The following is a 25,155-nucleotide window of genomic DNA, read 5'->3' as shown; positions in this document are numbered from 1 at the left end:
TGTCCCATCTTTATATGATTTTTTGCAAATTGGGGTGTGAGTGAAAGTCCCATTTTGGCCACTCACTCACCATTGCACAATGATAGATGGTTTGCTGGACCACTCAAAACCGTGTGAACCCAGGTGCCACCTCTTCACTGGGAGAAACCTGCTGAATCTTCTTATCCATGTGGGTCCAGGTGCAGTTATCTTTCCCACAGATTTCTTGTTATCCCAGCACTGTTTTTGCAAGTTAATTTTTTTGAGTATTAAAGTTGTTGTGAGAACCAAAATTGTTTTAAGAACCAAAGGCCTGTTTGAAGCTTCTCGAAACTTTTAGAAGCTTCTCGACGCTTCTGTATATTGTTGCTTTCATTCTTATCAGTTGTTATTGAAAACCGAAGCTTGTTGAAGTTTCTGCATGTTTGTGTTTTTAAACTTACTGCATTTTGCTGCCTTTGCAGTTGTAAATTTATACTGTCCAAATGCAACATCCAAAGGGACAAGTTAACCCTTTCCTTCAAACGTAATGTCCAAATGTCCCAAAAGGTTTTGAATTCACAACGTTCAAGGGTTTTTACAAGAGTTTTTAACCCCTGCCCTTCAATTATGAGTCATGTCAGTCAGTTTTTGAGGCCAATCACATGTGGTTACTTCCATGCTGCCCAGTTAAAATAGCATTGGGGTCCCAATGACATAATGGGACCCTGAGTTGAATATATTCATCAGACACCCAGCAGTTTATGACCTCAGTCAGTAGAGCCGATAAAATCGCACATCAGGGAGCCCATGGTGGTAACGGGACAGTAAGTGGATTCCTGTGATTTTAACCATTCACCCACCCCATTCCCGCTGGGACAGTTTTTGCAAACCCCTGTTAATTACAATAAAAACTGCTAGTCAGAAGCAGCTCTGCGTTATAAATAGAGGTTGCGTTTGAAGACATGACAGTTTGCAGAACATAAATCATTGAATGCCACATAACTCGAAAGCACCACAAGCCCAAGTGAGTTATGTTATGTTACAAGTGGTTAATTTACCATAAATCACTTTGGCTCCCTGAGTACTGCTTATCATTGTTTATATGTTCAGCTTGAAAATTTTACATCTTTTTTTACAAATCGGATTTTTTTCTTGATCTTGTTTTGAGGGAAGTTGGAATAATTCCCTATACGACGGGTTGGTGAAGAAGTTCAGTGTTCCATGGTTCATATCCAAGCTGTGGAGTATTGACAACAGTAAATGAGAGCAAAAAGGAGGCAGATGCAAGTATTACATAGAATTTACAGCACAAAAACAGGCCATTCAGCCCAACTGGTCTATGCTGGTGTTTACGTTCAACACAAGCCACCCTACTTCGTCCAACCCTATCAGCATATCCTTCAATTCCTTTCTCTCTTATGTACTTATCTAGCTTCCCCTTAAATGCTTCTCTGCTATCTGCCTCAACTACTCCGTGTGGATTCCTTAATGGGTTTGTTAGTGACTATTTTACATTTATGACCCTTAGTTTTGGACTCCCCCTCAAATGGAAACATCTCTATGTCTACCCTATCAAACCCTTTATAATTTTAAAGACCTCTATTAGGTCATCCCTCAGTCTTCTCTTTTCTAAAGTAAAGTGCCCCAGCCTGTTCAGTCTTTCCTGATAATTACAACCTCTTAGTTTTGGTATCATACTTGTAAATCTTTTTTGCACCTTCTCCAGTGCCTCTATATCCTTTTTGTAATATGGAGACCAGAACTGTGCATGGTATTCTAAGTTCTAAAATGAGTCATAGTAGGGGTCCTCCAGAAACAGCAACTACTAGTGGAAAATCCACATAATGTTAAAAATTACTTTACCTTATCACAAACCTGATCTGTCTTTCATAGCAATCATGGTAAACAATTACATTTTCCAAAGTCACATTTCCATGTTTAAAAACATTGGGCACATCACAGACTTGTCACTCGCCAAGGTTTATGCTGCAGTTAAGCATTAGTTGTTTCCAACAGCATCTAATTGTTGAGTGTCACTATTTGAACTGGAGAGCATGGAGGTCAGTCCTAACTTACATACAATGTACATGAAATACTTCAATGTAAAATTGCAAACTTACAGACAATTGAGGGTGAATTTCTATCACTAATGGCAGCCGGTCACAGAATGGTCCCTTACCTCTTCTGACAATCCAATACCTAATTCATGCTGACTGAGTCTGCCAAAACCCATAGGCTGGCGTGCAATCTCTTCAGGTTGACCAGTTGATGGGGCGTTGACCCAAACTAAACCAGAAATTCAACAATATCATCGGTAGTAGCCAGGTCCACTGGCAGTTCCAAAGTACATCAGAAGACAAGTACAATGACTGAGTGAACTAAGAAGATGGATCCACACAAACATGCTGACAGCAATCTGAGAAGTGTTAGATTTTTCACATTCACTTCTGATTGGTAAGTGAAGTAGAATCATAAAATGGTTATGGCACAGAAGGAGGCCAATCGGCCCATCGAGCCCATGCCGGCTCTTTGTAAAAGCAGTCCAGTTGGTACATTCCCCCACTCTTTCCCCATAGTCCTGCAAATTTTTTCCCTTCAAGTATTTATCCAATTTCTTTTTGAAAGCCAAGACTGAATCTGCTTCCACCCCCTTGCAGGTTGCGCATTCCAGATTATAACTACTTGTTGCATAAAAAAAGTTTTTCCTCATGTCGCCTTTGGTTCCTGTGCCAATCACCTTAAATCTGTGTCCTCTGGTTTTCGAACCCTCCGCCAATGGGAACAGTTTTTCTTTATTTACTTTATCCAAACCCTTCATGATTTTGGACACTTCTATCAAATCTCCTCTTAACTTTCTCTGCTCTAAGGAAAACAACCCCAGTTTCTCCAATCTATCCACGAGGCTGAAGTCCCCATTCCTGGAACCATTCAAGTAAATCTTTTCTGCACCCTTTCTAAGGCCTTCACATCCTTAATAAAGTGCGGTGCCCAGAATTGGACACAATACTCCAGTTGTGGCCGAACCAGTGTTCTATAAAGGTTCAACATAAAGGTTCAACATAACTTCCTTGCTTTTGTACTCTATGTCTCTATTTATAAAGCCCAGGATCCCATATGCTTTTTTAACCACTTTCTCAACCTGTCCTGCCACCTTCAAAGATTTGTGCACATATAGCCCCAGATCTCTTTTCTGCACCCCATTTAAAATTATACTATTTCGTTTATATTGCCTCTCCTCATTCTTCCTGCCCAAATGTATCATTTCGCACTTCTCTGCATTAAATTTCATCTGCCATGTGTCTGCCCATTCCACCAGCCTGTCTATGTCCTCTTGAAGTCTATTACTATCCTCCTCATTGTTTACTACACTTCCCAGTTTTGTGTCATCTGCAAATTTTGAAATTGTGCCCTCTACACCCAAGTCCAAGTCATTAATATATATAAAAAAAAGTGGTCCTAGTACCGATCCCTGAGAAACACCACTTTATACCTTCCTCCAGTCTGAAAAACAACCATTCACCACTACTCTCTGTTTCCTGTCACTTAGCGAATTTCGTATCCATGCTGTCACTGCCCCTTTTATTCCATGGGCTTCGATTTTGCTGACAAGCCTATTATGTGACACTTTATCAAACACCTTTTGAAAGTCCATATACACAACATCAAACCGCATTGCCCTCATCAACCCTCTCTGTTACCTCATCAAAAAACTCAATCTAGTTAGTTAAACATGATTTGCCTTTAACAAATCCGTGCTGGCTTTCCTTTATTAATCCACACTTGTCCAGGTGACTATTAACGTTGTCACGGATCATTGTTTCCAAAAGCTTCTCCCCACCGAGTTTAAACTGACTGGCCTGCAGTTGTTGGGTTTATCCTTGCACGGTTTTTTGAACAAGGGTGCAACATTTGCAATTCTCCAGTCCTCTAGCACCATCCCCCCACTGCCCGCCATATCTAAGGATGATTGGAAGACTATGACCAGCACCTCTGCAATTTCCACCCTTACTTCCCTCAGCAACCTAGGATGCATCCCATCTGGACCGGGTGACTTATCTACTTTAAGTACAGCCAGCCTTTCTAGTACCTCCTCTATCAATTTTTAGCCCATCCAGTATCTCAACTACCTTCTCTTTTACTGTGGCTTTGGCAGCATCTTCTTCCTTGGTAAAGACAGATGCAAAGTACTGCAATTATACAGGGCCTTGGTGAGACCACAATTGGAGTATTGAGTGCAGCTTTGGTCTCCTTACCTAAGAAAGGATATACTTGCCATAGAGGGAGTGCAGCGAAGGTTCACCAGACTGATTCCTGGGATGACAGGACTGTCGTATGAGGAGAGATTGGGTCGACTCGGCCTGTATTCACTCGAGTTTAGAAGGATGAGAGGGGATCTTATTGAAACATATAAAATTCTGACAGGGCTAGACAGACTGGATGCAGGGAGGATGTTTCCCTGGCTGCGGGGTCCAGAATGAGGGGGTCAAAGTCTCAGGATATGGGGTAGGACATTTAGGACTGAGATGAGGAGAAATTTCTTCACTCAGAGGGTGGTGAACCTGTGGAATTCTCTACCACAGAAGGCTGTGGAGGCCAAGTCACTGAATATATTTAAGAAGCATCTAAATAGATTTTTAGCCACAAAAGGCATCAAGGGGTATGGGGAGAGAGCAGGAATATGGTATTGAGATAGAGAATCAGTCATGATCATTTTGAATGGCACAGCAGGCCCAAATGGCCCAATGGCCTACTCTTGCTCCTATTTTCTATGTTTACTCATTTAGTACCTCAGCCATCCCCTCTGCCTCCATGCGTAGATCTCCTTTTTGGTCCCTAATTGGCCCCATCCTTCCTCTTACTACCCGTTTACTATTTATATGCCTATAGAAGACTTTTGGATTCTCTTTTGTGTTGGCTGCCAGTCTATTCTCATGCTCTCTCTTTGCCCCTCTTATTTCCTTTTTCACTTCTCCTCTGGACTTTCTATATTCAGCCTGGTTCTCACTTGTATTATCAACCTGACATCTGTCATACGCCCCCTTTTTCTGCTTCATCTTGCTCTCTATCTCTTTCGTCATCCAGGGAGCTCTGGCTTTGGTTGCCCTAACTTTCCTCCTTGTGGAAATGTACCTAGACTGCACCCAAACCATCTCCACTTTAAAGGCTGCCCATTGTTCGATTACAGTTTTGCCTGCCAATCTTTGATTCCAATTTACCCGGGCCAGATCCATTCTCAACCAACTGAAATTGGCCTTCCTCCAATTAAGTATTTTTACTCTAGATTGCTCCTTGTCCTTTTCCATAACTAATCGAAACCTTATGATACTATGATCACCGTTCCCCAAATGTTCCCCCTCTGACACTTGCTCCACTTGACCCATCTCATTCCCCAGAACCAGATCCAGCAATGCCTCCTTCCTCGTTGGGCCAAAAACATACTGATCAAGAAAGTTCTCCTGAATATACTTCAGAAATTCCTCCCCCTCTTTGCCCTTTACACTATTACTCTCCTAATCTGTATTAGGATGGTTGACGTCCCTCATTATCACTACTCTATGGTTCTTGCACCTCTCTGTAATTTCCCTGCAAGTTTGCTCCCCCTCCTCTATATCCTTCCCACTAGTTGGTAGCCTATAGAATACACCTAGTAGTGTAGAGGCATCTCTATTGTAACTTAACACTAACCAAATTGATTCTGTCCTTAACCCCTCAAGGACATCGTCTCTCTCAATATTCTTAATCAATACTGCCACCCCCCTCCATTTTTTCCTTTCCCATCTTTCCTGAACAACTTGTATCCAAGAATATTTAGTACCCAATCCTGCCCTTTTTTGAACCAGGTCTCCGGTGTCACCACTACATCATATTCCCATATGTCTATTTGCGCCTGCAGCTCACTAACCTTATTTACCACACCTTGCGTTTAAACACATGCACTTTTAACCTATCTTACACCTTCTCGTATTCTCTCTTAGTCTGTTCCCACCTAATACTGTACTATTTCTTGCTCTAGTGCTATCTGTCTCTCCCAATCCTTTGTGCACCTTGTTTCTCCTTTCTAATGCTACATCCAGGTGCCCATCCCCCTGCCAAATTAGATTAAAGCCTCCCCCACAGCACTAGTGAACCTCCCCACGAGGACATTGGTCCCAGCTTTGTTGAGGTGCAATCCGTCTGACTTGGACACATCCCTCCTGCCCCAGAACTGGTCCTAATGCCCCAAAAGTCTGAAGGCCTCCCTCTTGCACCATATCTCTAATCACACGTTAACCTGCCTTATCTTCTTTCTATTTCTATATTCACTGACGCGTGGCACTGGGAGTAATAGACCACGACTTCTGGCTGTTCCCCTTCCTCCCCCAGAATGTTCTGCACCCTCTCCGTGATGTCCTTTACTCTGGCACCTGGGAGGCAACGCACCATGCGGGACTCACGTCGACGGTCACAGAAATGCCTGTCTGTCCCTGACTATCAAATCCCCTATGACTACTGCATTTCTACACTTCACTGTGCCCCCCTGTGCAGTCCTTTGCCCCATGGTGTTATGCTCAGGACTGCACTCCTTCGAGGTGTCGTCACTCTCACTGCTGAATGCTGAATACCGGTTTGAGAGTGCCACACACCCAGAGGATTCCTGCACTGCCTGCCTCTTTCTACCCTTTCAGATGGCCACCCACTCGCTATCCTGAACTCTCTGTGACTGTGGGGTGACTGCCTCCTGGAACGTATGATCCAGGAAACCTTCAGCCTCCCTTATGCTCTGCAGTGACTCCAGCTGGCCCTCAAGCTCAGAAACCCTCAGCTTAAGCTGGAGCAACTGGAGGCATTTCCTGCACATGTGGCCCTCCAGAACACATGAAGCATCCTGATGTTCCCTCATGGTGCAGGAATTGCAGGTAATGGGTCTTAGCTGCCCGTCCATTATATTTAGACACCTTTTTTCTAAACTCCCTTTGGATACCCCATTATTATTAATTCACTGACTGTTTACTTACCCGGATTAAACCTACCCTTTTATTCCGGGTCTCTCAGAGCTCCTCCTCTCTGTTCACTGTGACCTCACTGTGATGTCACTCTCTCTGTTCTTAGTTAATGGAGAATGGTCTCCTCCCCTGGAGCTCAGCACCACTTCTCTCGAGGACACTCCACTCCCGCCTTTGTACTGATACCTGGGTCTCCTCCCCTGGAGCTCAGCACCACTTCTCTCGAGGACACTCCACTCCCGCCTTTGTACTGATACCTGGGTCTCCTCCCCGGTACCCAGCACCACGTCTCTCGAGGACACTCCACTCCCGCCTTTGTACTGATACCTGGGTCTCCTCCCCTGGAGCTCAGCACCACTTCTCTCGAGGACACTCCACTGCCGCCTTTGTACTGATACCTGGGTCTCCTCCCCTGGAGCTCAGCACCACTTCTCTCGAGGACACTCCACTCCCGCCTTTGTACTGATACCTGGGTCTCCTCCCCTGGAGCTCAGCACCACTTCTCTCGAGGACACTCCACTCCCGCCTTTGTACTGATACCTGGGTCTCCTCCCCTGGAGCTCAGCACCACTCCTCTCGAGGACACTCCACTCCCGCCTTTGTACTGATACCTGGGTCTCCTCCCCTGGTGCTCAGCACCTCTTCTATCAACTGTACTCCACTCCCGCCTTTGTACTGATACCTGGGTCTCCTCCCCTGGTACCCAGCACCACTTATCTCGAGGACACTCCACTCCCGCCTTTGTACTGATACCTGGGTCTCCTCCCCTGGAGCTCAGCACCACTTCTCTCAAGGACACTCTACTCCCGCCTTTGATTTGATACCTGGGTCTCCTCCCCAGGTGCTCAGCACCACTTCTCTACACTCTGCTCCGCTCCAGCTTTTGTACTATGTGATGTGATATTTGCACACCTCATGGGAGATGGTGCTCAAGTATAAAACATATTGGGCGATGCGCTAGTACCCCATGCCCATGGGACCTTACGCAGGCAGCACGTGAACTTCGTGTTGCCTGCTACTTACCACGATATCTCCGTGCAGCCAGCACAAACCGCACTGCTGAGAGGCTGCACGGAGAATGAGGAAGTTGGAAATGGGGCGTGCACAGCGCACGTCATCAGCAGCCTGCACCTCTTAAAGGTGCAGGTGCACATTTCAAATGGCAGGTACCCAGATTACTTGGAGGAGGGAAAGATGGCCTCGAGAATAGCAGGACTGGCACGAGAGGGCACCACACTTCTCTGATGATGCTCTGGAGGCCCTAGTGGAAGGCGTGGAAGAAAGGAGGGCCAACGTGTACCCACTGACGTGGGTGCAGTGCCGAAAGAAGTTCAATGATTTGACAAGAGTAGTCAAGGTGAGTGAATGCAAGTGTCAAGTGGCACATCCTACCAACTGCACCACTGCTGCATGCATCACACTCCCCGTCACCCACCCACCCACCAACAAACACTGCCCATTCTTATGCAATGCTGCACTCGGCATGCTGCATCTCACCCGCACATAGTACCACACTTGCAGGCCACACAACCACCACTCACAAGTCACACAAACTGGCAGGTATTTGACCACGTCAGGCACATCACCCACACACCTTGCAGGAGACTCACTGACACACTGTCCTCTGTCTTGCAGGAGTAAGGTGGTGCATAACAGCCGGCAGCAGGAGGGACCTGAGGGAGGACAGGCACGTTTACACGTCCTCACCCCCCTAGAGGAGACAGTGCTTAGGATCACAGGGCGGGCCGTTGCTGCAGCCGTCACAACATGCCGCGCTGGAGGTCCCAGTGAAGGGGGTCTCTGCATATCTAATGTTCCTTCTCCTTTTTCATATCTCCCTCCTCCCATAATCTATTCTGATTCACGTGCTGCAGATGCTGTCAGCACACACATCTTACCTGCTCCTCTCCCCACTCCACAATTCAACCTGTTTCCCTTTGTCATTGCAGATACCCAAGAACAGGTGGCGGCACCCGAGGAGGAGGAGGAGGAGGAGGGGGAGGTCACTGAAGCCACACCGTCACTCGATCTGACACTTGCTTCCACCAGCTCAGAGACTGACACTGTGCGTCCTTCAGAGGTTAGGTTAGAGGAGGGATCTGCACGTGGTGAGACACCGAGCACAAGTGCACAGGAGCCGGGGCGGAGGGAATGGATACCACATGTGCCAGCTCACTGGAGGGCGAGGTCACTCACTAGTTCTGCTGCAAAGAAGTCAGATGAGGACTTCAATGGGCCAGGCTACAGAAGACAGCTGATGGGCGTACACCAACAAATGCTTGGAGCACTGGAAAGCCTGCGGACAATGAGAAGGGGCATGGAGGAGTCCAGCTCCAACTTGGCACAGGGCTTTGTGCAGAGCTTGGAGCCCATCCTTTCCCACATGGAACGGGTGGTCACCTCCATCAGCGCACCTGTGGAACCCACCATGATGCAGCGTCTGATAACTGATGTCACAGCATCCATTGCAGCACAAACATCTGCCACCCAAGGTCTGACTGCTGCATTTGCAGCTCAGAATGCTGCCTTGGAAGCTCAGACTGCTGCTATCATGGCTATGGGGACCACTGTGGAACAGGGCTTCCAGGGTATCACAGCACTCCAGTAATCTGTTCTCCAGCTGATCACCAGGATTGCTGAGGTGCCGCCCCAGGAGAGTGGCAGTGGCGCCTTGGCAGTCGGACCTGCTGTCCTCTCTCAGGACAACAGCCTTTCTGCTCCCCTCTCTCAGGACGACAGCCTTTCTGCTCCCACCCCTGCCACTCCGTCAGTGCCCCTGTTGTTGCCTATCGGCCAGCCAGGCCAGACTGCTGCAGCCCATGCTGAGATGGTGCAGTCTGAAGCCGGGCCCTCCAGGCCCAGAGCTGCTCGAGGGCGTCCTCCAAGGCCATCTGCACGCTCCTCCACTGAAGGCCAGCGGCCTCCCACCATGCTCCAGCCACTGGGGAAGCACCTTGTAGGAGCACTAGGATAGGTAAAGGCACACAAACAACAGGCACTAAGGGAATGCACAAGGGTGAATAGTTCTGTTATGTTTGCATAATTTAATTTATTCATTGATAAATGAGACTTTGATTTTGCATTTGGTGGTGGTTTTTATTTATGCATGAGCTGAGAGGGATACCAATGTGTAATCAGATGGAGGGCGATTTGATTGTCTTGTGGGAGCGGAAAGATGGGGAGTGTAGGACTGTTGGTGAGTTGGGGGATGTAGTTTAATAATGGATAATGGGCACGGATCAGGCGAACACGCACAGCCCTTGCAGACAAGGCATGTGGTTCCTGTTGCACCCTTGAATCTTGCTCCACTTCCTCTTCCGGCTCCACCCCCCCCTCCTCCACCTCTGGCTCAGGGTCTTCTCCAATCATTGGTGGCAAAGGCTGGCGCCTCATGATGGCGAGGTTGTCCAGCATGCAGCAGACCATCACAAATCTGCCCACCCGCTCAGGGGAGTACAGCAGGGCTCCTCCAGACCGGTCTAGGCAGCGGAAGCGTCGTTTGTGGAGGCCTAGGGTGTGCTCCACGATGTTGCATGTCGCAGCATGACTCATTATAGGCCTGCTGTGCACGTGTGCGTGGATTCCTGACCAGTGTCATGAGCCATGGCGTAAGGGGATAGCTCTTGTCGCCCAGTAGCCAGCCTTTGACTTGCCAAGTCAGGTGAAAGATAGCTGGCACGTTGGACTGCCACACGACGAAGGCGTTGTGACTGCTCCCAGGGTAACGGGCATCGACCTCCATGATGCGATGCGTGTGGTCACACACCAGCTGCACGAAGATGGCTGAATTGATATGCGGTGCACGCAGGGCAATATGTGTGCAGTCAATGGCAACCTGCACCATGGGGAAGCCAGCAATGTGGGTGAACCCCCGTGCTCACTCGTTCTTCTTGACTCTGTGGAGAGGGAAGGTGATGAACCTGTTCCTCATCTCGTACGTTGTGTCTGTGACCTCCCTTATGCAGCAGTGCACTGCATACTGCGAAATGTTGCACATGTTGCCAGCAGAGGCCTGAAATGCTCCTGAGCCGTAGAAATTCAGCGCATCAGTGACCTTCCCAGCCACAGGCAATGCTGTCCTCGCCCTTCTCTGAGGCTGCAGTTGTGGCCGCACCAGTTGGCAGATCTCGGTCACGGCTTCTTTGGTGAACCTCAGGCGTCGGATGCAATCTTCTTCGGTCATGTTGAGGTTAGAGAATTGGTCCCGGAAGGCCCTCATTGGGTAGGGCCTCTGACTCCTCACAGCTTGATCTGCTATGCGTGGCCTCTCTGCATGCTCCCAGTCATGCTCAATGCCCAGCGGGACTCCGAGCAGACCGCCCATGGTTGGCAGAAATGTTGTTCAACCACATTTGCTACTTTCCAACCCGTAAGGCAGTACCTTTCAAACCACTCTCAAATGTAGACTAGGAGCTCTCAGTAAGTACAGGGAGCTTCAAAAAACACTTTGTACTCCACCAGCAGCCAGAAACAATAATCCAGCAACTAACCTGCAACACCTTGCATGGCCCCTTTAAATAGCAATGTTGTGGGGGGTCCTTCAGGCACTGTAAGACACATTCAGGTAGTCGGGGTTAAGACTGTGTGTTGAGTTGAGCGTTAAGGTCCAAAATGGTGTCTATCACTTTAAATCAGCGTTGCACACTGATTGCACACATTTTCTCCCCACTTTACACGCTTCCAGACAGTTCAGTTTTTGCGCATGCGCGAACTCCTATACCAAGATGGCGTCCGGCACACGTAATGCTGAAAACGTGCATGCGCATCCAAGATGCCATCTTGGATGTCAGAGAGGCCGTGTAGTGCTGAAACAATGGGTGCTACATGGCCCAATTTAGCGCCTATATTTTCCACAATAATTATTTGCCATTATTTTGTTAAAGTTGCTGATTGATTGTTACATGTGTGATACAGGAAACCAATGTAGATCAATGATAAAAGTCTCTTTTCATTGTTCTCTGAAATTAATACCTTGTTTTTGTCAGTTCGTTGAAAGATGAAGCTTTACCAGCCTCTGTTACAGATCTAGCAACATTCAAGAAGACAGACAGGCATTTTAGTAGAATCCTTGGAGATATGAAACAAGTAAATTCAAAGTAGTTTCACAAATCGTGGTGTTCAAGTGCTACTTAATCCATGCTTTCACAGTATGTGATCTCATTTTTTTATACTAGAAAGAAAGAATTTGCATTTATATAGCGCCTTTCACAACCTCAGGATGCCCCAAACGCTTTACAGCCAATGAAGTACTTTTAAAATGTGGTCATTGTTGTAATGTCGGAAATGTGGCAGCCAATTTGCGCACAGCAAGGTCCCACAAACAGCAATGAGATAATGACCAAATAATCTGTTTTAGTGATGTTGATTGAAGGATAAATATTGGCCAGATCACCAGGGAGAGCTCCCCTGCTTTTCTTCAAATAATGCTGTGGGATATTTTATGTCCACCTGAGAGAGCAGGCAAGGCCTCAGTTTAACATTTCATGTGAAAGATGGTACCTTCAACAGTGCAGTACTCCCTCAATACTGCACTGAAAGTTCCAGCCTGGATTATGTGCTCAAGTCTTTGGAGCGGGGCTTGAACCCAAAACCTTCAAGACTCAAAGGCAATAGTGCTACCAACTGAGCCATGGCTGACACCTCATATTCTGTCATATATTAGACAAATAGTTGCAGCAGTTGGAGACTGTTGTTGAAAACTATTAACCCAAGGATTGGAGAAGGAATCAAGAGTGTCGTCTAATATCAAACATTGAGGACATTATATTTCACACTTAGTGTGATTCCTGTGACCGGAGAGACAATCACTTAGACCAAACATGAGTTTCCCACATTGATCAAAGGATACAGTCAATATTTATTTCATCGTACCCTTGCACTTAAGTTAATTGCAAAAATGGGAAACACTTTCACCCCTGTAATTTTCTAGCAGCTGTTTCAATATCATCTATTATTTTGAAACAATCACAGCTCCAAATTAATAGTCAGAAAATTACCTGCAAGAACCTGTCTATTAAATTGTAATTGTACAACAGCTGCTGACATCCAGTTATTATAAAACCATACATGGGAACCAACACTGCTCCAAATTGTTAATCAGTAGCAATAGAGGTGACATTAATTCTCTTCAGTTAGTATTGTTAGTAAGTTAGTCAATGAGAGTCTCAATCAAATTAGAGCTGGAAATCCTGTTCAAACAGAAGATTAGAACAGTTTGCATTGTTCTGTAATGTAATCGGTACCACAGGTATCAGTTATGTAGATAATTTATTACAAGACCTATAGATAGAGGCCCCAATCAAAATTAATTGTGGACCTCTCCCACAAACTTACCTGGAGTATCTGCAAAAAGCAATTGGCAACAGTCCATTTAGGTCCAGTAACTCAGAAAGTACCTAAAATTGTGCCAAATATCAAATATTATTCACACAGCACTGAAGCTGTTGAATTCAGGGTCATATACACATCTGTAATTTACCCATGGCTATGATCATCTGTTAATCGATATATCTACTATCTTGTTCACCATTACATTATTTGTGACTAACAAAGCTACTTCCAATTCCCATTTCATTATTTTGAACATTCTGTAGTCTTATAATTACTCTTTTGCTCATCTTCTGGGTTCAACTAAATTTCACTAAGTCTAATATTCATCTCGTCGGAGGTTGCATATGCAGCTAGTTCTAATACCTTATTCTTTAGTCCTTGTGTTCTGATTATTTTCAATGTTTATCTTTGTTACTTTTGCTCTCAAATTCTTACCTCTCTTTGTTACCCTCTCAATTTTCATATCTCTCATGCATTGCTATTTCAAATTCCTTGTTCAATGGCCTACTTTTGACCTCCCTTCCCTGCCCTTCATCTACTTTAAATGTATCTCTATTATAGTCTTCATGTTCTGCACCAATAATCTAACTTTAAATTGAGTCAAGGAAGCCTATTCTTCTAAAGAAATATTCTAAAAGATACACCAACAATTTACTTATACTCACTGCTGCAGGAGTAATTTTGGACTTATGTTTCCAGAATCATGGATATTGTAATATATTAGCCAGTGAAATAGTGAAGCTTTTTTAAATCCCAGAGCACTGAGGTTGCTGCACACTTGAGGTAAATGAAGTGTCACTGCTGCCTTTCAGCCAACTGGAGATGTAGGTTTCACCACACCTCCAGAGGCAATGCATCTTCAGCAAGAAATATAAACGTTCTGTTTGGTAGCCTTGGATTCCAAAGGGAGATTTGTGCTCCATTATAGTTCACTTCAAAGAGCAGTTCTGAAATGTAAATACAACACCTGTTTCACCTGTGCATCTTCAATTTTATACTCCATACTGAATATCATAAACAGAGTTATTTGGGCTATATCTGGGTGATTTGTCTGTTGGTGTGCTGACATCTCATAGAATCATAGAAGTTACAACATGGAAACAGGCTCTTCGGCCCAACATGTCCATGTCGCCCAGTTTATACCACTAAGCTAGTCCCAATTGCCTGCACTTGGCCCATATCCCTCTATACCCATCTTACCCATGTAACTGTCCAAATGCTTTTTAAAAGACAAAATTGTACCCGCCTCTACTACTGCCTCTGGCAACTCGTTCCAGACACTCACCACCCTTTGAGTGAAAAAATTGCCCCTCTGGACCCTTTTGTATCTCTCCCCTCTCACCTTAAATCTATGCCCCCTCGTTATAGACTCCCCTACCTTTGGGAAAAGATTTTGACTATCTACCTTATCTATGCCCCTCATTATTTTATAGACTTCTATAAGATCACCCCTTAACCTCCTACTCTCCAGGGAAAAAAGTCCCAGTCTGTCTAACCTCTCCCTATAAGTCAAACCATCAAGTCCCGGTAGCATCCCAGTAAATCTTTTCTGCACTCTTTCTAGTTTAATAATATCCTTTCTATAATAGGGTGACCAGAACTGTACACAGTATTCCAAGTGTGGCCTCACCAATGCCCTGTACATATATGTTTACCTCTCTTGTGAAAAAGTGCCTCACTCTTGCTAGATTTTAAATTATGAATGTCCAAGGCAGTGCAGGAGACCAAAACATATTCAAGGAATTCAGCTTAGGCAACGCTGGAAACAAAAAAGCTTCAAGGGCCGAGCCAGTGAAGGTTCAATAGACTACTTGACCATGACAGGTCATTACAACAAGCCTGATCCTGTCCTCAACCAACAAATCACACAATGTACTTTCCAGAAGGAGTTTCTGGCTAGTTATCTGGAGTAGGAAACCTGACTGATTTTTCCTCTCCCTATCCCAGGATATTGAGGCTGCTGTGCTGGGAATCAGCCAACTCAACACAGGCTGGGTTCAAGCCTATGTCCTTCTTGTTCTGTGTAGCTCAGTTCCACACTAAACAGTGCACATATCAACTAAGTCACTGGAGAAGTTGAGAGGGATATGATTACTACCTGTGCGTAGATTATTTTCTGTGTTTTGCTATTGCATGTGGCCATTTTACATATCACACTATGACAGATGACAGGAGAATAGTTTGCTATGCATGGTTTTTCTCCCTATTAATATACCGGGGACAAATTTTCCTTGATAGCACAGGCGCTAAGTGAGCATTATTTGTTAGTAATTTTCTATGTTACTTAGTGCCCCAATTTTTTCATTCTCTTTTAATATTACTCATGCTTTGTTTGGTTGTTAAGTCTTTGTTAATGAGCAACCAACTGGAAACTTACAAATTTGGTCAGGATTTACTTAATCTGCATTCCACATTAGTTTCCTCCATTTGAAGCTAGCGTGAAAGCGAGCAGAGTGAGCAGAATAGGAGACATATTATGGAGAGTTATGGCAGATCTGTTCAATGAAGACATCAGCATGGGTGCAGCATGAAGTGTGCCACCACTGGATACTCTGAGTCAGAAGGTTGTGCATTAAGGCCCCACTCCAGAGACTTGGGTACAGAATCTAGGTTGACATCCAGTGCAGTACTGTTGGAGGTGCTGTCTTTCGGATGAGACATTAAACCGATGCCTCTTCAGTCCTCTTATGCAGATGTAAAAGTTCCATTGGCCCTATTTTGAAGAAGAGCAAGGGAGTTCTCCCCAGTGTCCTGGCTAATATTTATCCCTCAACCAACAACACTGAAACAGACTATCTGGTCATTATCACATTGCTGTTTGTGGGAGCTTGCTGTGCATAAATTGGCTGCCACGTTTCCTATGTTACAACAGTGACTATATTTAAAATTGGCTGTCCATTGGCTGTAAAACACTTTGGGACGTCCTCAGGTCATGAAAGGCGCTATAGAAATGCAAGTCTTTCTTTCTTATACCTCAGAGAGGAGGAGGAGCTGGAACAGCAGAATTCACTGTTACTCAATTCAGCATGACCACTGCAGATGTGTCAGCTCTCTGAACCTCCATGAGGAAAGGTGTGCAGGGAAACTGTGCCTCACCAGTGGCACAATCGATAATCTATGTCATCTTCTGGAACCAGACCTGCAACCAAGGTGTAACAGCTAAATGGCAGTAATGGGTACGCTTCTAGAGGTAATGATATGGGATAAAATGAATACACAAATATAAATATATGAGTTAATAGGAACAAATAACATGGATTTGTAAAAGGCAAGTCATGCCTGACAAATTTAATAGTTCTTTGAGGAAATAATGCAGTGCATTGACAATGGAGATGCAGTGGATGTTGAGTATATGGATTTGCAAAAGGCAACTACATGGGAGGCTTATTGATAAAAATGAAGGCCCACAGCATTAAAGGTAGTGTGGCAACATGAATAGAAAGTTGGCCAAAGATCGGAAAACAGAGAGTCATGGTTAATGGATTTTTTTTGGACTGAAGGGATGTCAACAGTGGTGTATCCCAAGAGTCTTCTCAATGTATGTAAGTTATCTGGAGTTGAGTATAGGGGGACAATATCAACATTTACATATGACAGAAAAATATAAATATACTCACAATTATGAGGTGTTTTGATAAGATAAATCAAGAAAAATTATTTCCATTGGTCAATGAGTCGGTAATCAGAGAACAAAAATTTTAAAAAGAATGAAGGGAGCATTTAGGAGAATTATTTTTAATGTACAGAATTGTTAGATCATGGAATCCCGATCAGATTCAGAGGTGGAAGCAGATCCCATAATGGTTTTAATAAGGAAAATTTTAAAAGCATATGAATAAAGAAAGGCAGGGGAATGGAGCTATGTGAATAGCACTTTCAGAAAGCACGATGAACTGAATGGCTTCCTTCTCTGCTGTAAAAGTTTAGAATTCTATGGTTCTATAAACTTCTACGCCACTGATTCACTCAGCACCAGCAGAAGACATCCCAAGGGTCAGCCAGTACCAAGTTCACCCCTGCGCAACAGAGGTAACAGATGTTACATTTCGTCTAGTATTTTTCCCTTGAGGCCTCAGCACTAGGATGCAGCAGCAGCTGGAAAGGCAGATTTTTTTTTGAGATGTCTGCCACTGATTCTACCTGTGTTAACATTTGTGCACCTCTGGGCAATGCTCTCCCTTTATTGTAAAGATAGAGTTAATGCTGTATAATGTCAAGGTGCTTATGCCTGTGAGGCTTGCATGCTTTGCTGTGCTTCTCCTGTCATTTACCCAAAAGCACTTGCTGTCAAAGAACCGGAAACAGCTTAAGAACCACCAGTCTGTTCCTATAGTTCTGTATGGATATCACTGTGGAGGCAAAGTCCTGAAGGTGGCCACTGACCTCAATAAATCGATAGGATTACATTACTCTAAGGATCTACAACCCTTTTTGATGGTTGTCCTGACTTTCGAAATGTGTCAAAACCAGCCTTAATTGCATTTTGGATTTTGGATCCCAACACTTCAGCATCTTCAATGGCAACATGCCTGAGAGATGCTCCAACTGCTCGCTGTCTACATGCCTGAGATCTCTCCTACAGATGCCACTGATGTTGTTTGCTGTTTATGGCAGTTTGCAAAACAGGCAACTGTTGCTCAGCTGGGTAGCAGAATTCAAAACTTTACCCAGACCAGCTTGGATCAGGTTCTTCAACGAGACAAGTTTCTGACTTACCCGCTCATGCTTATGAAGTATCATCCCCTTTAAAGCAGGCTCCATGTGGTTAGAATCACAAAGCAGTTTAGCAGGCCAGTGGCCATACTGGACCTCCACTCAGCAGATGTCTTCCTTTCCCATGACCCCAACTCTACCCCCTTCCTGACTTATGAGCCAAGATTCATCTTTTGATTAATTCATAAAACCCTCCAAAATGGACATGTAGTGCCTGCTTCAAGTATTCTGGATGATACGGATTACAGAGGTGAGCATTGTTATCCCATGGGGCAAGCTTCTTCCTCCTTAGTTTGTGACCTTTCTGTAAAAAGGGAAGATGACACATGATAAGGCCTTAGGCACTGTTATGCATATTGCTGTTGCACTGACAGTATGTTTTGAAACAGTGCACTAATACTTCTTTTAACTTGATTAACGTAAAAGTTGTTGTTCTAGTGAGTATATGAGATTACCATTGTACAAACTAGGAGTGTCATTGTCTCTACAAATGTTAACATCCCGCTGGCCCCGTATAGCCTTGTAGACTACAGTTTCCAATATGGCCTTCTCCTTTGCAGATAAAGGGTTTTATTTGTGGATGACCATCAGTCATCATACACGTCTGCTGTCGAAGGCCATCTTATTCTACAAAAAGTGCAGGATGCATTATATCAGACATAAGAAGGTTGCAGCACATTGTGCATGTTGCATAATGGAATAACATTTCAAATAGCTGAAGTATGAAAATGATTATAGGACATTCATATTGTCACTACCTGTGCATAACCATAGTCATCAATCTTTTTCATCTGTAACTTCACATGTTTCCATTTGAATACCTCTAAAATATCCACAATGCCTCTCTTTTGTGCTCCACTTCAAGCATGTTACTAGGTAAATTCAAATTAACAATAATCTCTGGTGAAGCTTCTATGTGGCTGATGCTTCTCACTTCCTTGGATACCCAGTTATAGTCCAGCAATTTTATTTTAAATTCACAAGCTTTCGGAGGCTTCCCCCTTCGTCAGGTGAACGATGTGAAATGAAATCCTCGAAATGAAATCGCATTTATAATTCACAGAACAATGCTTGGTGAGTGCAGACAGTTTTTTCAACTGCCCGTTGCCAAGGCAATCAGTGTGCAGACAAACAGGTGTTACCTGCCAGGTCTCACAGAATATACAAATCACCAAAAAAAAACAACAAACAAAAAAAAACAGAGATAGAGATCGATGAGTCGAGCGTCATATCCCGTTCTTACTAGGAGAACGGGATATGACGGGATATGACGCTCGACTCATCGATCGACAGTTCCGACGGGCCACAGCAAAAAATCGCATAGACCTCCTCAGGAGACTAACACGGGACGCAACCAACAGAGTACCCTTTGTCGTCCAGTACTTCCCCGGAGCGGAGAAACTACGCCATGTTCTCCGCAGCCTTCAACATGTCATCAATGAGGACAAACACCTCGCTATGGCCATCCCCACACCTCCACTACTCGTCTTTAAACAGCCACCCAACCTCAAACAGACCATCGTTCGCAGCAAATTACCTAGCTTTCAAGAGAACAGCGTCCACGACACCACACAACCCTGCCACGGTAACCTCTGCAAGACATGCCAGATCATCGACACAGATACCAACATCACACGAGAGGACACCACCCACCAGGTGCATGGTTCATACTCCTGTGACTCGGCCAACGTTGTCTACCTCATACGTTGCAGGAAAGGATGCCCCAGAGCATGGTACATTGGCGAGACCATGCAGACGCTGCGACAACGGATGAACAGACACCGCGCAACAATCGCCAAACAGGAGGGTTCCCTCCCAGTCGGGGAACACTTCAGCAGTCATGGACATTCATCCACCGACCTTCGGGTAAGCGTTCTCCAAGGCGGCCTTCGAGACACACGACAACGCAAAATCGTCGAGCAGAAATTGATAGCCAAGTTCCGCACCCATGAGGACGGCCTCAACCGGGATCTTGGGTTCATGTCACGCTACACGTTACCCCACCAGCGAACAAATGTTATCTGTTTTTAATATAACGGGTCAGTTGCTGTCTTTTCTATGTTTCTACCTCTCTATCTCTGTTTTTTTTTGTTTGTTGTTTTTTTTTTGGTGATTTGTATATTCTGTGAGACCTGGCAGGTAACACCTGTCTGTCTGCACACTGATTGCCTTGGCAACGGGCAGTTGAAAAAACTGTCTGTACTCACCAAGCATTGTTCTGTGAATTATAAATGCGATTTCATTTCGAGGATTTCATTTCACATCGTTCACCTGACGAAGGGGGAAGCCTCCGAAAGCTTGTGAATTTCAAATAAAATTGCTGGACTATAACTTGGTGTTGTAAAATTGTTTACAATTGTCAACCCCAGTCCATCACCGGCATCTCCACATCTTGGATACCCAGTTATCTTAGCACTTTTCTTCAAATTGAGCACCTTCTTCTGCACAGCATTCCTTGTGCAGTGGGAGGCAGGCACAACATTCACCCGGCTCCCATGACTTGGGGTCTCATGTGGGTTTTCCTTCCACCCCAAAAAATGCATTTCACTGTTGCCTCACACCGATTATAATAATCCTCAGCGAGTTACTGGTGAAGTGGGCTTTTTGCATTCTCTTTCTTTGCTGCATTATTGCTAATTTTTGCACAATCCACAGCTTGATTGACCAACTTTATGTTGTTCACATCATTACATGACAATTTGAATGGTTGTGTGTGATTGAGCAACTTTATTGCAAGTACTGCTCACTTCTGCATTAGTTGTAGTAACACATCTGACCTCAAAGAAAGTGCACTAAGTGAAACCACTTATTCTTACAACTCTTAAAATTTGATCGGCCCCCATCCACCAGTTTAAACATTCACTCCCTCCACCACCACCGCACCGTGGCTGCAGTGTATACCATCTACAGGATGCGCTGCAGCAAGTCGCCAAGGTTTCTTTGGCAGCACCTCCCAAACCCTCGGCCTCCACCACCTAGAAGGACAAGGGCAGCAGGTGCACGGGAACACCATCACCTCCATGTACCCCTCCAAGTCACACACCATGCCGACTTGAACATATATCACCATTCCTTCATCGTTGCTGGGTCAAATTGCTGAAGCTCCCTACCTAACAGCACTGTGAGAGAACCTTCACCACATGGACTGCAGCGGTTCAAGAAGAAGGCTCACCACCATCTTCTCAAGGACAACTAGGGAGGGACAATAAATGCTGTAACACATATGCCCTGCGACGTCCATATCCTGAGAATGAAAGAAAAATACAAGAGAGAAAAATCAACTCCCTTTAGCAAACTCTCCATGCACTAAAAGGAAATTAATCCCCATTAGTTGGCTACAACTCCTGGGATGCTTTGATCTCCCTCCCAGAATGCAGAGAGTAGCAAAGCAACTGTGCATCATCAATTAAATTCTTGTATTTCTTGTATATTTAATGTAAATGTCAGATTTCATGTAAATCATGTCAGACCAGCAGTATAAGAGTTAAAAACAAAAGTTACCCACAAAAGACATTCCAACTTCAAAAAGATCACTATCTAAGTGACAAATGGGAGGTCATAAAACTAAAGTAGGGTAGACTTGCTTTTGCACGTCTGGTATAACATCTTACCACAATCAAAGCCAAGTATTTAAATGGCACAATCGAAATATAGCTGAGAATCGTAATTAAGGATTCAAGTTGGTTCTGCTCACAGAATCTGCAGCTGGTACAACAGATCTCAGAGTCAACCTGGCATACCAGCTTCCATCGACAAGCCGGAGACAATGCAAAAGAGAACTATTTATTTTTCTTTAATATAAGCAAAGGAATTTTTTTCTCCAACTCAAATGGAAAATGCTGCAATTTGGAATGAACAACGGCCTGCTATTTCAGTTTTGTCATTGCAGGCAAGAGTAGATGTTTAGAGCCATTTAAACTGCAAAATCATTTCATTCCTTAAAGTAAAGCAGCTGCCTGCAATCCAAATTCACCTCATCTATATTGAATTGTGATCTTATCCCTTTGCTATGTTAGTAAATCATGGTTTTGCAGAATTTTTTGGCTTTGTTTCTGATAATATTTTTGCAATCAATGGCCTCTGTAAACTGTCCCTTGATATTTTTCAATATCATTCATTCTCTGGATTATTAGTGCAGGCCTTTGGATTACTACAACAAAAGCCAAAATACTGTGGAAGCTGGAAATCTGAAATAAAAACAGATACTAACAGAAACAGCCGGTCAGGCAGCATCTGTGGAGAGAGAAACAGAGTTAAGGTTTCAGGTCAATGACCTTTCATCAGAACTGGAAGATGTTAAAGATGAACAGCTTTTAAGGAAGTACAGAGCCAGGGAAAAGTTGGGGGGGGGGTGCAGATAAAGAACAAATGGGAAAATTCTGTGATAGGCTAGAGGGCAGGAGTGGCGAAATGACAAAAATGATGGTGCAAGGCAAAAGGGGATGATAATGGGACTAGTATAGAAACAAAAGATGGGTCCTGAGGAGGAGTAAATGGTTACAGCAGAATGGCAAAGTGGAGAGGACTGCCGTTGCCCAGGAATGTGGCGGAAGAAAAGCAGGGTAGACCCCAGGGATGCAGACCATCCCGCCGGCCGTGTACTGATAAGGGATCCCCACCCCAAGAGCCAGCCCACAGCTCCTCCACTCCCAGTGGCTCTGATGCAGCCATCCTCCATTAATTACTAGTCCACAAACATAACCAGTACCCCTCAGGAAAGGTAAGGTCCAAATCAGATTGACAAAGGCATTAACTATGCACGTGCAGTTGCTTTAAAGTGTCGCTTGTGATTTGTGAACAACTGTGCAGGTGTGAATCTTATCTGGTTGTTCCACTGTTGCCAAAACCACCTGGCAGTATAAACGGGCAGATTTAGCTGCAAGGGAATATTGTAGGATTGAATTTTCAAAAACTCGCTTATCCCCTGCGATTTTCCAGCACATACTCACAGCAGATAAGGACTTGTAAAATCTAGCCTTATATTTTAAAACCCCTTCTTTAGGAAGCCATTTCTTAGTATAAATGGAGAATCAAGAGAGCTGCCAACATTAAATGTGAAAATCAACCTCAGTCAAGAATCAACCTCATTCTCAAGACATCGGGCTCGATTTTCGCACCCGCGATCGGGTGCGTTCGTGGCGGAGGGGCTGCGAAAATCAGGGATTCCCGGGGCGGGTCAGGAGCCCGGCTCCAACCCGCCCATTTCCGTGTTCCCCAGTGACGCGCTGACATGCGCGCGCAGCCCCTGCATGTGGGATTCCCGCCGGCAATTAAAGCCGGCTGGGTGCCACTTAAAGTACTTAAACAGGTACTTCAGGTTGTTTACAGACCTGATTGACCTGATATTTTAGGAGGGGTGGGATTTTGAAATTAACTGAAACTGTTTCCCGTACTGGGGGAAACACCCCCCGTTCAAATGGACGTGTTGCAGCCATCAGCCTGTGGCAGCTGCAAAGGTCCATTTGACAGGTGGTGGGGGGAGACCCTCACTCATTGCAGGAGGCCACTCTGTCACTTTGGACAAAGTTTGGCCTCCACCACCCTCCTCCTAACCATAAAATTCACCAACTTGCACACTTACCCCGGTGTCCAGACACATGTACGTACCTTGTGGACCACCTCAGATGTACATCTTCCGGATGGGGGCCGCTGTAGCTGCAGTCATGACCTCCTCGGAGGGCAAACAGCATCACCAGCCTTGCCGGCCACGCCGTCCACCTCTGACACGTGGAGCTCCACAACACAGTGCTGTGACACATCCACCTGCACAGCAGGAGGGAGGGCAATGACAGAGAGCGATGCGTCGCAGAGGGCACTACCCTCGCCACAGGGTCCACAAACCGAGGCTCAGCTTCCTGGACCTCTCTGAGCAGCAGTGCACACGGAGGCTCAGAGTCACTCGAATGTAGTCGTGGACATCTGCAGCCTCCTTCATGCCGAGCTGCTCCCGGCTGGCCCAAGCACCATCTTCTTACCTGTCGCTGTCAAAGTCACCACTACCCTCAACAACTTCTCCTCCGTATCCTTCCAGGGTGCCACCGGGGACATCGCCGATGTCGCTCAGTCGTCTGCACAAAAGAGCCCTGCAAATACACCTACACCCACTCTGCAGTGACACAATGGGTGGCATCAGTTGTGGGTCTTCATTGTGATCCTCAGGAAAGGGCATTATTGCACAAACCAGACAAGATTCGCAAAGACATGGCAGTAGTGGTGCCAATATAATATGTAATGTGAGTTGATCAGAGATTAAATATAGGTAAAAACCATGACAAACCCTCAAACACCCTTGTGCATCCTCTTCATGCTCATGACACGTTTGCCTTAGGCTGCCTACTGCACATATGTGATGCATGCCCTGTGGCTGCAGCACAGGTAGTGGCAGGTTGGGTGAGGCTGACTGTGAAAGAGATGCATGAGAGGGTGCGTATGAGATAGAGTCATGAGATTGTATGAGGATTGGGTTGAGTGGTAGTGGCGGGATGAGTACTGGCGAGGTGAGTAAGTGCAGGTAAGATGAGGATGAAGTTTGAGTGGGTACGAGGGGTGATGTGACAGAGTAGTGTTGGCAGTGCAGAAGGAGATGTGGGTTGGAGGCGGTGATGTGGCAGACGGAGTGTAGTGGAATGAGTAAGTGTACTCACTTCGGCTGACCTACTTAGGTCATTGAAGCGCCTCCTGCACTGTATGAAGGTGCGCGATATGTTGGTGGTGCAGGTGACCTCCTCTGCCACCTCGAGCCAGGCCTTCTTGGTGGCAGAGGCAGGCTTCTTCCTCCCGCCCGCCAGGGGAAGATCTCTGTCCTCCCCCTCCTCCTCACTCCATCCAATAAGACCTGGAGTGAGGCATCATTAAACCTGGGAGCAACCTTCCCTCTGGGCTACTCCATGCTGTAATTTTTCCTATTTTCTGCAGCATCAGTCATTGGAGGACTGCCCCTTTAAATAGGGCTCCTCCAGCTGACAGACCTTGCTGTGCATGCGCAGTCTGCCCACTGCGCAGCTTACCAGCGGGAAACCCGGAAGCACAGGTAAGTGGCTCCAATCATGCTGCAATCGCGTGCAGAGCACCCTGATTTCACTTGGCGCGTTACCCATGCGCCCAGTCGACCCCCTGCTGAGAACCCACTGCCCTGCTAATATCGAGCCCATCATATTGTTGGAACAAA

General features: G+C 45.5%; 1 long non-coding RNA gene across 1 annotated transcript in view; it reads right to left on the bottom strand.

The window, feature by feature from the left end:
* Positions 1–947: 947 nt before the first annotated feature.
* LOC137322548 (uncharacterized) overlaps positions 948–25,155 on the bottom strand; it is a 37,302-nt gene continuing 13,094 nt past the window's right edge. Inside the window, exon 3 of the long non-coding RNA XR_010963167.1 lies at positions 948–1,198. This is a non-coding gene — a long non-coding RNA (uncharacterized lncRNA). The remainder of the gene's footprint in view (positions 1,199–25,155) is intronic.

This window comes from Heptranchias perlo, chromosome 6, assembly GCF_035084215.1.
Source record: "Heptranchias perlo isolate sHepPer1 chromosome 6, sHepPer1.hap1, whole genome shotgun sequence".
Taxonomy (NCBI): domain Eukaryota; kingdom Metazoa; phylum Chordata; class Chondrichthyes; order Hexanchiformes; family Hexanchidae; genus Heptranchias; species Heptranchias perlo.
This window is presented reverse-complemented; position numbering and strand designations above follow the sequence as displayed.